At 38.3% G+C, this 13,992-nt stretch overlaps 1 pseudogene; it reads left to right on the top strand.

The window, feature by feature from the left end:
• Positions 1-9,821: 9,821 nt before the first annotated feature.
• On the top strand, positions 9,822-10,655 carry LOC108541006 (keratin, type I cytoskeletal 19 pseudogene; annotated as a pseudogene).
• The last annotated feature ends 3,337 nt before the right edge of the window (positions 10,656-13,992 follow it).

Raw genomic sequence — 13,992 nt, 5'->3', positions numbered from 1 at the left:
CCTTATGGAAATTGTCCCCAAAATACAGCATCAGTCCAAGGCAAAAATCCACTTGATCATTTGGAAACTTTTGAGGAATCTGCAAGGGGAACAGAAATGTGTCACTTCTACCCTAGAGGGAAATTAGGCCACTGGGAAGGGGAAGCAATGCACCCCTGTGAGAAGTCCTGTGACCCTATACAACCTCCCAGCTGCCCAGAAAGCAAAGCCAACATGTGGATCTCAACCTCAAATACCACGATGAGAGAGAAAATCTAGAGTGTGGCATCTGAGTCCCATAGCCAGAGACACACCCTGTTTTGGGTCACAGCTGTCCATGCTGTTCTTGGATGGGAGGGACAAGGAGGAGGCCAACTAAGCACAAAGTCAGAAGACTTTGGCTCAGGTCACAGGAATGAATTTTTTGGCTGGACAATATCTAAACAAATTGATCTGTGCTATAATTAATTTATTTTAAACTAGAACTTCATTTGATGACCCCTTGATCTTATTTTTTCCAACACGCCACATAGCTTGGGGTAATTCACACTTACTGACCCTTACTTAACATTCACTTGGAAATTACTGATTATAAAGGAAACAAATCAAGAGTTAGAGAACACCAGGCTCACCAAAACGCAATAATAGGCCTTTTACTTAGTTTGCTATAAACATGCTATTTATTTTGAAATGAAGAAAGGAAAATTTTCAGCACCTACCAGTTTATTTCACATGCTTTTTTATGTTCCTGAACACTCAGTTAATTGCATTCCTGAGAAGGTGACATTTCTCAGGTACAGAACGAATGATATTCACAGCTATTTCCCCAGTGACGTTTACTACCTGGCACCAAGAAGGTACAGCTGATGCTCAAGGGAATGTTTCACCTGAGATCCCCTTAGATTGTATGCGTTTGTTTTATGCTGGTTATGCTGAGCAAAAGTCTGTTGGATATTTAGTTCAGTAAATCTAAAGCAAGTTGTGCTCTGGTAGTCTAACACTTGGCTTTGAGTAATTCACCTGCATGAAAGTAAGGAAAACTGTGTGCCAACAGGGGCTCTAGTATCCATAATTGGTATGTTGTTATGTTGCTTTATTAAAAGGAAAATGAAAATGAACACACTCATGTTAACATTTTGCCTTACAAAGCTCTTGCAAAATTTTTCCATTTTGAATGTGCAATTAAATTGTAGTAGAAAGTAATACTTATAAAACAAATTAATAAATTCACTGTTATGGGAAATTATTCTGAAAACTTTTATTAGACTGATCAGTTCTTCAGTTCTCTTAAATCCATTGTGTAGATTCAAATGCATTTAGAAGAGTGTGTAGATTTTATCAACCCAATACCAAGGTCCTAGTGGTTTCCTTGGAACAATGGATTATGGCCCAGGATGGGAACGCCTTAGCACTGAAATTTAGAGAAATATTACTTGAATCATGGTTAAACTTTTAGCAAATAATATCAGATAGGCATCATTAGGAATCTTTAAGGCAGAGGTTCTCAACCTTAGCCATGCACTATATAATCGCCTGGGGAGCTTTTAAAATCCAAGACCGCTAGGCCCTGACCAATAAAATCAGAATCTCCAGGGTCTGGCAGGAGCATTTTTAAAAGCAAGTGATCACTTCAACCTGAGAAAGCTGATTGCAAAAAATAAAATAAAATAAAATAAAATAAAATAAAATAAAATAAGAGCAAGTGATTCCAATGGAACATTTAAGATTGAGAACTCTGCTTTAGAGAAAAAAAAAAAAAACAATGGAACTCCACCCCCTCGATAATTCTTAGAATGTATAGAATGTTTCGTCTAAATGGCCAAAACATATGTCATTCACTTGTCCCACGATGCAGATTACCTAAGCAGATCATATATCTGTCTTGTGGTTCAGTGTTCCACAACTCATAAGTAGTAACCCTCGCGATCAGTTCACCTCAGAGATGACTGAGATAATCAGAGAGGTATGTTTTTCTCAGCTATATTATTTTCCCTAACGCTCACTGTAAATGTATTACATTTCATACAAGTCTGATCTTTCTACTGTATAGTTCCAAAAAATATTTTAAAATTTACAAACGAAGTTAATTTAAATTCACCCCGTTTGGCATTATATTTGCCCTCTATTTCGTATCATACATAAATTAAATTTTATATAGATTAGAAACTCCAAAGTAAAATACAATTATGAAAAGTCTAAAACATTTGCAGAATATGTAAGCAATTTCAGGATGAGGAGACCTTTTCAAGCATGATAATAAGGCTAGAAACCATAAGAGTAATATGAACTGATACTACACAACAATGTAAAACTTCTTTATTCAAAACTTCATAAATAAAAGCTGAAAGACAAATAAAAAACAGGGGATGAATACTTGCAGTATATATAGTAGATGATGAGTTAATATCCTTAAGAGTTCAATGTTTTTGCAAACTAAAAAGGCAAAGATTACTAACCCAATAGAAAAATGTGTAAAGTCTCTAATTAACTATTCACAAAGAAGCATAAACAACCACAATAGATATTTGATCTCAGCAAGAAAAAAGAAATTGAAATTGAAATAATGAAGAAATGTTTGAGTACTTATCTGATGGCCTATGATTTGATGTCAGTGATTTCAATGGTGTGGGAAACAGACACTTTAATGCACTATTGGAGTCCAATCTTTCAGCTGAGAATAGTTTGAAAATACATACTACAATTTTTAAATACACTTTGACTCAACAATCCCGTCTAGGGGTTTATCCTGAGAAAACAGGATATGTAGGCAAAGATGAACAAATTAGGATATTCACTGGAGCATTCTTTATAATATCGAAAATATGGACGCAACCTCATTATTCATCAATAGGAACTTGGCTAAAGTAATGTGCTTCATCCTTATTAGAGAAAATTGTAAAGGGATGAAGTTGGTCTTTATCTACTGACATGGGATGATGCCCTCAATATATTGCTATTTTTTAAAAGCCGATTTCAGAACAACGTGTAATTTCATCTCATTTAATGTAAAAAATGTTTATTTGAATTTAAAAGTCTAGAAAGCTATATACAAATTACTAATCGTTATTATCTTTAGGAGAAGTGGCAGATGGAACAAGTAAGAACTTTTGACTATATGCATTTCTAAGTTGCTTGAAAAAAATTCATACATTAACAATCACCAAACACAAAAAAGATATTTCCATTTTGGAAAAACAAGACAAATACCTCCTGTCTGTGATACTGTAGCCCATCTCCCTGCATTTGCACACTCTCAAGAATACATGGGCCCCTTCAAATGGAAGTAGACCCTTCAAACAGCCTCACTATGGGGCCTATAAGATTAAGGGCTGAGCCTGACAAAGGCTAATGCAGTGTATGGAATTATATCAAGCAAATATTTTTTGAGCTCTTTCTCTACGCTGTGTTCAGCTGTTAATTAATTATATAAAATTCATGGTTAGTAATTTTTGCATTACAAAGCAAACCAGTTATATATAATTGGCTTAAAAAGGAGCCCAACATTATTTTTTCTTTTTCAGCCTCCAGTAATTACAAGTACATAAAGTATCTTCCCAGTGAATAGGTGAATCAATGAATGAACAAATCAAGGAATACAATCTATGCTGACTATAATGAGGCCTTGATTTTTTGATGAGGAAACAACTAATCCATTTTAACCTTCGATTATCCTTTATAAGGACTTTTTTGTGCCACCAAGTAAAAAACGATAATAATTTGGCTCAGACTAGTCAAAAATATTAGTGAATATCAGAACCATAAAACTGCATTCTCCAAATACTTTAGTTCCTTGGTCATTGTGGTAACACACGTGAAACAACCACATGTTGTTTTAGTAAATTGACAGACGTGGTCATTTCCTTCGAGAGTTTGGTCTCTAAAACGTGATCACAGTCAATCAACTTATAGCCATACATCAAGAAATCTATTTGAACTCCAAGAGATGACTACAGGGCCAGTTTATCAAGAAGCAGACTGTCTTGCAGGCATTCAATCATGCACACACAGACACACACATATATTTTTAAAAGCCAAGATGTGGGACACACCTCTTGAGCAATGCTTTGAAAATGAAAACCCTAGATGTTCCATTTTACAAATGTGCACATTGCTAGAGTGAAATAAGATTCTGCCAAGGGTAAAATGATATCAGGATTGGCAGGGGTGTGTGGGCATGGGTGGGGTGTGATGGAGTCCTAAGGGAAGTTAACTCAATAAATGTTGAGTTTATAAGTATATCCCAGGGTTAAGGACTCCATTTGTCCAGAAGAAAGAGAATCAGCTGCTGTGTTTGGACATTGGCTATTAAATGGCATAGATCATGTTTAAGCAAATGCCAAAATTGCCTGCCTGTCTAAAGTAGTCATATTCTGATAATACATGTGCACCATTAAATTAAAGATGCACCTTAATTACATTAATATCAAATTTCAATTTTTCAGTTTTCATTACTTCTCCTTCAAAGTTAGTTTTTCTTTAACAAGCTAAGGACCCTGATCTAATCATGTTCATCAAGGTGCTGGTGCTTTTCTCCAGTACGTGTTGAACATGTGGAACATGCTTATAAAAATCATAAGCATCGCCAACCTGAACAAAAATAGTTTTATAACAGATTTCTATCTACAATTTAGAGATGAGGCTTGAGCAAGATTTTTATTTCCTAACTTCATTTTGGTATTTGATCTACTATCCTTTTTTAATAATTTTTTTTTACTTTGAAATAATTTCTAACTCACAGAAAAGTTGCAAGTGAGTTCCAAAATATCCTTTACCCAGATTCAGCAGTTGTTAAGATTTCGCTACATTTGCAATATTAATCTCTTGCTATCTCCAAATATATACTAAAATGAGGTTGCATACATCATAATACATCAAAAAATCAAGGCCTCATTATAGTCAGCATAGATTGCATTTGCTCCTTTATTTTTTAATATTATGTGTGCCTCTCCTAAGAATATGAATATTGAATATTCCTTCATTATCTTACATAATCTCAGCTGTTAAATTCAAGAAATTTAGCATTGATATAATACTTTTACCTGATCAGTCATTCTTATGTTAATATTTTCCATTATCTCAACAATGTCCTTTTTACATTCTTCCTCTCCCGTCCAGGTTAACATGTTACTCGTTATTTAGTCTTTAGTCTCCTTTAATCTGGAACAATTTCCCAGCCTTTTTAAAATGCTTAATGACACAGATATTTTTACAGAATACAGGCCAGTTATTTTGAGAATACTCCTCAATTTAAAATGCAGTTCTGCTGTTACCTTAGTTTAGGTGTCGTTTTTAAGAAGTCTGATGGCAGCCTAATTTTCTTAATCTTATAACTAACCTGATATGTTTTGCTTGATCTTTTCTTTATCTTTAAAGACTGATAGTTTTATTCTTTCTCTGTTTGATGTCTTGCTTGTCTTTGTTTTAACCTCGTTTTTAGGAAGAGATGCATTATGTTCTCAATGTTTTAGTGTCTCTTATATTGTCTTTCATTCTCTTTTTTTTCTAGCACTTTACTCTTGGGTCTATAATTTTTTTAATTTTTAGTGTTTGTGGGTACATAGAGGGTGTATGTGTTTATGGAGTACATGAGATGCTTTGAATGCCTAATAATCACATCATGGAGAATGGGGCAACCATCCCTTCAGGGCATTTTTCCTTTGTATTACAAACAATCCAATTATACTCTTTTAGTTATTTCAAATGTACAATTAAATTATTATTGACTATAGTCACCCTGTTGTGCTTTCAAATAGTAGGTCTTTATTCATTCTAACTTTTTTTGTACCCATTAACCATCTCTACCTCTCTTCCATCCCCCCACTATGCTTCCCTGCCTCTGGTAACCAGCCTTCTACTCTCTATGTCCACAAGTTCAATTGTTTTGATTTTTAAATCCCACAAATAAGTGAGAACATGTGATGTTTGTCTTTCTGTGTCTGGCTTATTTTTCTTAACATAATGATTTCCAGTTCCATCCATGCTGTTGCAAATGACAGGATCTCATTATTTTTATGGCCGAATAGTACTCCGTTATGTATATGCACATGTTCTTTGGTGTGGTCTATAATTTTTAAATAGTATTTTTGACTACCTCATATTACTTATACAGCAGGCAATTATTTTTTCCACTCTCCTATTCCTGACTTTCTTCTCTTCCCATTTTTTAGGTGCATTCTTCCCACTCTGTCAGTATGTATAAATAATGTATATATATTATTCTTCTACCCATATGACCACTCTTGTTTTAGTCTTGATCTACAATTAATTGTATTAAATGCTTAATGTCCATACTTTGGACTTAATTTTCTCCGTTTTCCTTCCTTCTTCTCTCCTATTGTCATGTCTTTGAAGGGCATCACGCCTTCCCTAACTCCTTTTCCCCTAGTAGCAATGCTTTTCCAGGGCTTCCGACTCTGGTCCTCTCCCTTTCATGCCCCTTCCCTGTAGGCCATGCTACAGATTACCAAGTCTCAGGCCTTTGTTCATTATATTGGCCCTGGTTTGGTTTTCACCTTCTGGGTGTAATTTTGTTTGTGCTTTGCATATGTCCTAAGCTCTCCTCTTCTCGTCTCTCAAGCCTTCCCTCTCCTGCTCTCCATACCCACAGGCTTACAGCTATGGCAAAACATTTGTTGGAATTCCAGCACTTTGGGAGAGCATGGGAGATATTCAAAGACACAGAAATGCCAGTTTTACCTAGAGAAATAAAATTGACTAGAGGGAGAATTAGTTTATATTTTAAAAAATCATGGCATAGAATGTAAAATTTACATAATGTTTAAATAAGATAAAATTTATAGAAATGTCTCTCTTCTGGCAGCCACTTAGGACAATTGTCCTGGTTTCTCCAGGTGTACGTGTTTATTTTCCCCTCCGTTAGGAATATTCAGTGAAAGTGTGAGAAGCACTGAAATAAGATACCCTGTCTATTTTCATGCCCTCTACAAAGTTGAGAAGCCTCTATGTTCATCCAGCCATTGGTGAAAATGCTGAATAAAATAGGGTAAAGACACACTACTGGAGACTATAAAGCCATTAATAGACACTTTTGAAAAGAGACAATGCCATATTGCCCCATCATGTCATGAAGATACCAATCGCTAGCTATTTCAATTTGATTTTCAAGCAATCCGTTGATCTATGTGCTCATAAAAAAGAAATCAGATGAGTGTATCAAAGCTTGTCCTTACTTTACATTTGTTGGTTACTAATGACCTTAACATTCATTTCTGAATGCTCAAAAACTAGAGCATTTTTAACAATCTATTGTTAAATCTGCAAGTATGAGTCAAGTTGTCTATAATTTCCTGAATCCTTTCTGTTCCTCTCTTAAAAATAAAGATGAAATGTACCTATCTGTCATCTTGTGGCACCTCTCCTAATTGCCATGACTTTTCAAAGACTACCAAACAGTTTATAGCTGGAAATTCTATTTGCACCCTGGTACATAATTTATCTGGTCTCATTTTAAACACCTTGGAGTTAGCTTGCCAATCCCTCTTTTATCTTGGGCTGCAATTTCTACTTTTCATAGTTTATTTTCCATATTCAATTTAAAACCCAATCTAGAAAAGAGAGGAGAAAAAATTAGAAATTGAATGATGCTGTCTCATCTCTGATATACTTTCTGTTATCATCTCTAGGAAGTAGACTTATTTCCTTGTTCTTTTTGAAATCGTGGATTGACAAAACTATAATTGTATGTGTGTGTACATATGTATATATATACACACAAGGTGTATATATATGTGTGTGTGTGTATATACCATGTGTGTATATATAGCATGTGTGTATATATGTATGTATATATGTGTATATGTATGTGTATATATATGCGTGTATAATATATGTGCATATATATATGTGTGCGTGTGTGTATATGTATGTACAGGGTACAAAGTGATGTTATGACATATGTATACAACATGAAATGATTAAGTCAAGCTAATTGATATATCCATCACTTCAATACTTACCTTTTTTGTGGCAAGAACATTTAAAATTTATTGTCTTAGCAACTTTGAAATATACATTATTATTAAATATAGTTACCATGCTATACACTATATCTAAAATAATTCATTCCTCCTGTCTAACTGAAACTTTGTACCCTTATGAGCTCCCTTAGCTTATGGTAATGAGCTCTCTTAGCTTTTCTTTGTCTGGGAAAGCTTTTATTTCTCCCTCATTTCTGCTGAGAAATCCACTGACATTAAGACTACCTGGCATGTGATATGGTTATCTTGTACTGCTCTCAGAATTTTTTATTTGTCTTTGATTTTTGATAGTTTTATTATCACGTGTCTTAACTCTTCCTTGAGTTCAAATTGATTGCAAACTCCTGCACTTCCTGTATCTAGATATTGGCATCTTTCCCCCCAAATTTGGGGAGTTTTCAGGCACTATTTCTTTAAATATGCCTTCTGACACTTTTTTTCTCTCTTCTTCTTGAATTCCTATTATATGCATGTTAGTTCTATTGATGGTGTTGCATGATTCCTGTACACATTCTGTATTCTTTTTTCTCCTTTGGCTGAATAATTTAAAATGTTCTGTCTTTGAGATCACTGGTTATTTCTTTATTTTGACTGAGTTTGATGATGAAGTCTTCTATGCAGTGTTTTCAGTCCAGTCATTGTATTCCTCATCTCTAGGATTTCTATTTTTTTAAAGTAGAATAGGGGCCACCTATTTCTTTATTTTTTTTGTCAAACCTCTCATTTTGTTCATGTGTTGTTTTCTAAATTTCGTTTAATTTTCTGTCAATATATTTGTGTAGTTCACTGAGCTTCTTTAAAAGGATTATTCTGAGTTCTTTGTCAGTCATTTTATAGATCTTCCTTTCTTTATGGTCCATCATTAGTTTCTTTTGGAGGTGTCATGATTTTCTGATTCTTCATAATCCTTGTGTCCTGGGTTGGTGCCTGCGTATTTGAGGAGACATCCATCTCTTACAGTCTACAGGTGTTGTTTGGCAGGGATAGACTTTCACTATTTAATCTACCCTGTGATTATGGATAGGTCAGCTGGTAATGGCCACAGTAGGTAGAGCTTGCTGTTAGGTTCTCTGGTTGGCTGGGCCACTGCCGTTGCTTTGAGGTTGTATGAAGCTGCTGGCTGGGCTCTGCTGTGAAGTGAGACCACTGGCTGGGCTCTGCTATCAGGTGAAGCTGATGGCCAAGCAATGTGATAGCCCCTGATCAGGCCAGGTTACAGGGTATATCCCTGGCTGGGTGGTATCACTGTCTGGGTTCCACAGCTGGGTAGGGCTGCAGGCTGGGTTTTGATGTTAGCAAATTTCCCATTCGGGACAAATGGGACCACAGGCTATACACCATAGAAATGCACAGTTGAGGCTTGCTGCCCTGCTTGGGTGGTGCCTTAATGTGGGCTCTGGGGCCAGATCAAGCCACTTTTTGGCCTCCCATGTCGGACAGGTTTGGCACCTGTGCTTTGAAGAAATGCAATGTTGTAGGCATCTCCCTGAATAGGCTCTGGGGTTGGGCTTGGATGCTGGATGTCTAGAGACTAAAGCCAGGTTGAATTTCCCACCATGCTTCTGGGAGTGATCAGTCCAGCTTTGGACGTGGGCTGTGCTGTTGGCTGGTATCTCTGTCTGGGCACCACAGCTGGCAGGATCACAGAGCTACTGCCAAGATCTGCACACTGGTCACCATGAGCTCTGTCTCCTTTTTTTGTTTCTAACTGACTCCAGACAGTCTAACCATGCCATTACTTCCAGTGTCCCCCATAAGTCAAGACTGGTCTGAGCTTCCTGGGACACACCTTAGAATGCTAGGGAAGCTGGATGTCTGTCTCTGTTGTTTTCCCATTTTAAAATCATGAGCCCCAGACCCTCCCATGACTACAGCCACTACTACAGGACCTTCGAAGACCTGCGGGACAAGATTCTTGGTGCCATCAGTGAGAACTCCAGGATTGTCCTGCAGCTCAACAATGCCTGTCTGGCTGCAGATGACTTCCAAACCAAGTATGAGAGGGAGCAGACTCTGCTCATGAGTGTGGAGGCTGATATAATGGCCTGCACAGGGTGCTTATTGAGCTGACCCTGGCCAGGACCGACCTGGAGATGCAGACCGAAGGCCTGAAGGAAGAGCTGGCCTACCTGAAGAGAACCATGAGGGGGAAATTAATGCCCTGAGGGGCCAGATGGGAGGCCAGGTCAGTGTGGAAGTGGATTCGGCTCCAGGCGCTGATGCCACCAACATCCTGAGTGACATGCAGAGCCAACATGAGGTCATGGCTGAGCAGAACCGGAAAGATGCTGAACGCTGGTTCACCAGCCAGACTGAGGAACCGAACCAGGAGGTTGTTGGCCACACAAAGCAGCTCCAGATGTACAGGTCCGAGGTCACTGACCTGTGGCACACCCTCCAGGGTCTTGAGATTGAGCTGCAGTGGCAGCTCAGCGTGAAAGCCGCCTTGGAAGGCCACCAGCGCACTTTGGAGCCCAGCTGGTGCAGATCCAGGTGCCGATCAGCAGTACTGAAGCTCAGCTGGGTGATGTGCTATCTGACAGTGAGAGGCAGAACCAGGAGTACCAGTGGCTCATGGATATCAAGTCGTGGCTGGAGCAGGAGATCACCACCTACCTCAGCCTGCTCGAGGGCCAGGAAGATCACTACAACAACCTGTCCACCTCCAAGATCCTCTAAGGTGGCAGGCTCCTGGGCTTCTGCTTTCCTTTAAAGGGTGTCTCCTGGGTAGGAGGATGAGAAGGAAGGGACACTTACCTCTGGCTCTTCCCCGATCTGCCAATAAAATTTTATGACCCAAGGAAAAACAAAGTAGAATCATGGACCTGGGGGAGTTCTGTGTGGCCCTGTGCCAATTTGGGGAAAGGGGAGGAGAGAGGTGGTCAAAATAAGACCATTTCTCTTACCATTTTAATGTGGTTTTTATCCAGTTCTGTGGTCCACACTAGTGTCAGGCTCATTCCCAATTTAGGGGGTTTTTCACAAAAGTTCTTGTCTGTGGACAGTTGTTAGCTGGACATTTTGTTGAAGGGACATGAAGTCTGGGACCTCCCATTCAACATCTTGCTGTTGTCACTCTCCCCTCCTTGATCTTTTTGACTAAAAAAGCATCTGTCTGATGCAGTGGCTAATGGCTATAATCACAGCCCTTTGAGAGGTCAGGGTGAGGGGACAGGTTTAGGCCAGGAGGTTGAGGCTGTAGTGAGCCATGATCATGCCACTGCACTCTAGCCTGGGCAATACAGTGAGGCCCTATCTCTAGAAAAATAAATAAATAAAATAAAATAAAGCCTCATGGCTCCTTTTGGTCACCTTTACCTTTTTTTCTTCAAAAACAGGTCATCTTTACCTTTTTTAAAATCCTCAGTTCATTTGGGTCTTACTTTATAGAACTTTTGTAGTAGATCTGCTACATTTCCCCATTCACCTTTGGTTACTCTCCCTTCTTATATTTTATAAACATGTCATTTGAAATTTGAGATTAATAGACAACCATTTGACTTTCCTGAGCTGTCTCCCATTTTCTTTGAATTATTTCTTGGTTTTAAAAAATCTTTCTTCATTAACCATAATCTTACTTGAAACTCAATTTCATGAGTCAAAACTATTTTTTTCCTTGAATATTTTTAAAGTTTCCCCAAAGCCAGGGTATTTGCCTGACTCTATTCAGGGTTCCCTTTTCTGGCCATAAGAGCTTTGAATGCTCACAATTTTTCATACTATTATTATTATTATTGATATTAGTCCTGATATTATCATTGATAATAGTCTCACAGGTGATATACTCTCACTGGTATACCACAGTTTTCACAAAACTCAAATACATTTTTCCTGAAAATAAAACATTGTAATCATTTTTAGTTGCCACATATATTAGCTACATATTAGTTAGGCTTGCTCTCTACAGTGTTTCTGGGGATACTGATAAACAAGCTATTGATTATGTGGCATTCCTTGCTACTTTTGCTAACACCAGTCTTTCTCTCTCACTTAAGAAAACATAGTTGTAAGAACATGAGAGCAATGATATCATTGAGATAACCTTGACTATACTCAAATGTATGTATTTTTAGAAGGCAGATCATGTGCAATTTTAGTGCTTTCACCATTAGTAATAAATTACTTGCAACACACCCCATGTATCAAAACCAAGCTGAGAAATAATCCAGGTGTGTTCTCCTGAGGTTCCTATCCCCCTCTGCATCATCAACTAGCTTTTTCACTCCATCAAAATTAAGTCCAGGCTTCGCTTGATTTTCATTATGAGGACAGTGAGTAATTTATCTGATCAGGATGGTCTAAGTAAACTGCCTTGACAAATAACCTGCCTTTGTACAATTCAGGCACCTTTCTATATCCACCATTTGGCTCAGTAGTCTGTAACATTATACTGTCATATTATTTCTAATATTGGTCATATTTTAGTATTCTGTTTCTATGTGCCTTTTAAATTCATGGCAATGAAATTGCATGACATCTATAGCAGAGTAAGGGCATAAAAGTTTTGTAACCATTTAATTTAAAGTAAGTTGATCTAAAATAAATTCAAGCTAAACACAAAATTGTCTGCAAAAGGTATTTTTTTAATTGAAACAATGAATACTGAATTGAAAACTGTTAGCTCATTAGACAAAGCACTGAGTGATGAAAGCACCAAGGACAACCAGGCCTGAAAGAAAGGAAAGGAGATGGGATGAGAGGAGAGGAGAGAGGAGGGGAGGGGAGGAGACGAGAGAGAAGGGGAGGAGAGGAAAAAAGGAAAGGAATAAAAGGAAAAGAAAGAAAAAGAAAGGAAGGTGGGGAGGGAAAGGAAAGGAAAGAAAATTATATGAGAAGGGGAATTGGAGGAGTTCTGAGAAGGCTATCTATTCATACAGATTATGCCTAAACTAGAATTATTTTTTCTTTTTAATTAAGAATGATTTAGAATAAACAATTTTTCCATTCTACAGCTGCTTGTATTATAATTTCTAGAAAGTGGTACCTTAAAGTCCATCTGTTTCTTACACAAAATATTGTATTTTCTTATTATTTTAAATTTAAAAATTATTAAATTTTCTACTTCAGGACTGCTGACACAGCTTTAGAAATCTATTCTATACTTCCAAATCTTTCTTGTAATGAGAATATAATATTTAGCAAGATGGCAGCCACAACTCCCCCCGCTGCATGCCTGTGGCATCAAGAAAGGGAAGCGGTAGGAGGCCCAGAACACTAGTGGGATTTCTACCCATGTCAGGGTAGAGGTAAGAGAATCCAAGAAGGGGGTAGGTGAGACTGTAGACAGGAGTAAGGGAGAGTCACCAGAATAGGACCTCTACACCCTCTTTGGGCGACCAGGTGAGAGGTGCCCGGCCAGCGAGTCCAGATACCCCAATCAGCATTGGGATGTCCTGCAGAAAGCATATTATGAAGGTAAGACAGGAATGAGTGGCATCCTTGGAACCACCTAGTGGGAGTTGAACTGCATCGGCAGAGGGGGTATGGCAAGTCCAGCATCCGGTTGAGCAATTAGGGGAGATCATGAGAGCAGGGTTCAGCTGTGGATACGGGGCAGTCTCACCAATGGATAGGGGGCAGTCTCACCATGGATAGGTGGCAGTCTCACCATGGATAGGGGGCAGTCTCACCAATGGCAAAGGAGGGGCAGTTGACAGTAACCAGGGCTTGACTGTGAAGAGTGGACAAGTGGCTGAAGGTTGGTGAAGCAAGCCGGGTTTGGCCACTCAGTGGGTGACCAAAATGACCCTGTTGTGGAAACTGTCAGTGACTTCAGTGCTGAGTAATCAGTGAACAGGTCTCAAGAAGCAACATCTCGACGTGAAATGTCGGGCCACCTGGAGCAGTGAAAGACAGCAGGCACACTGGGGCTTGGAAAATGGCTCTAGGGATCTAACAAGAGTTGAATGGACTTGGGAGTATCAGGCTTGGAGCTGCTTAATTGCAGAGCAGTGACAGGCCAGAATGGAAGAGGAGGACCAGGAGAACTCAGAACTAAGCGGTAATGTCTGCAGAC

This window comes from Rhinopithecus bieti, unplaced genomic scaffold, assembly GCF_001698545.2.
Source record: "Rhinopithecus bieti isolate Rb0 unplaced genomic scaffold, ASM169854v2 scaffold_19840, whole genome shotgun sequence".
Taxonomy (NCBI): Eukaryota; Metazoa; Chordata; class Mammalia; order Primates; family Cercopithecidae; genus Rhinopithecus; species Rhinopithecus bieti.
This window is presented reverse-complemented; position numbering and strand designations above follow the sequence as displayed.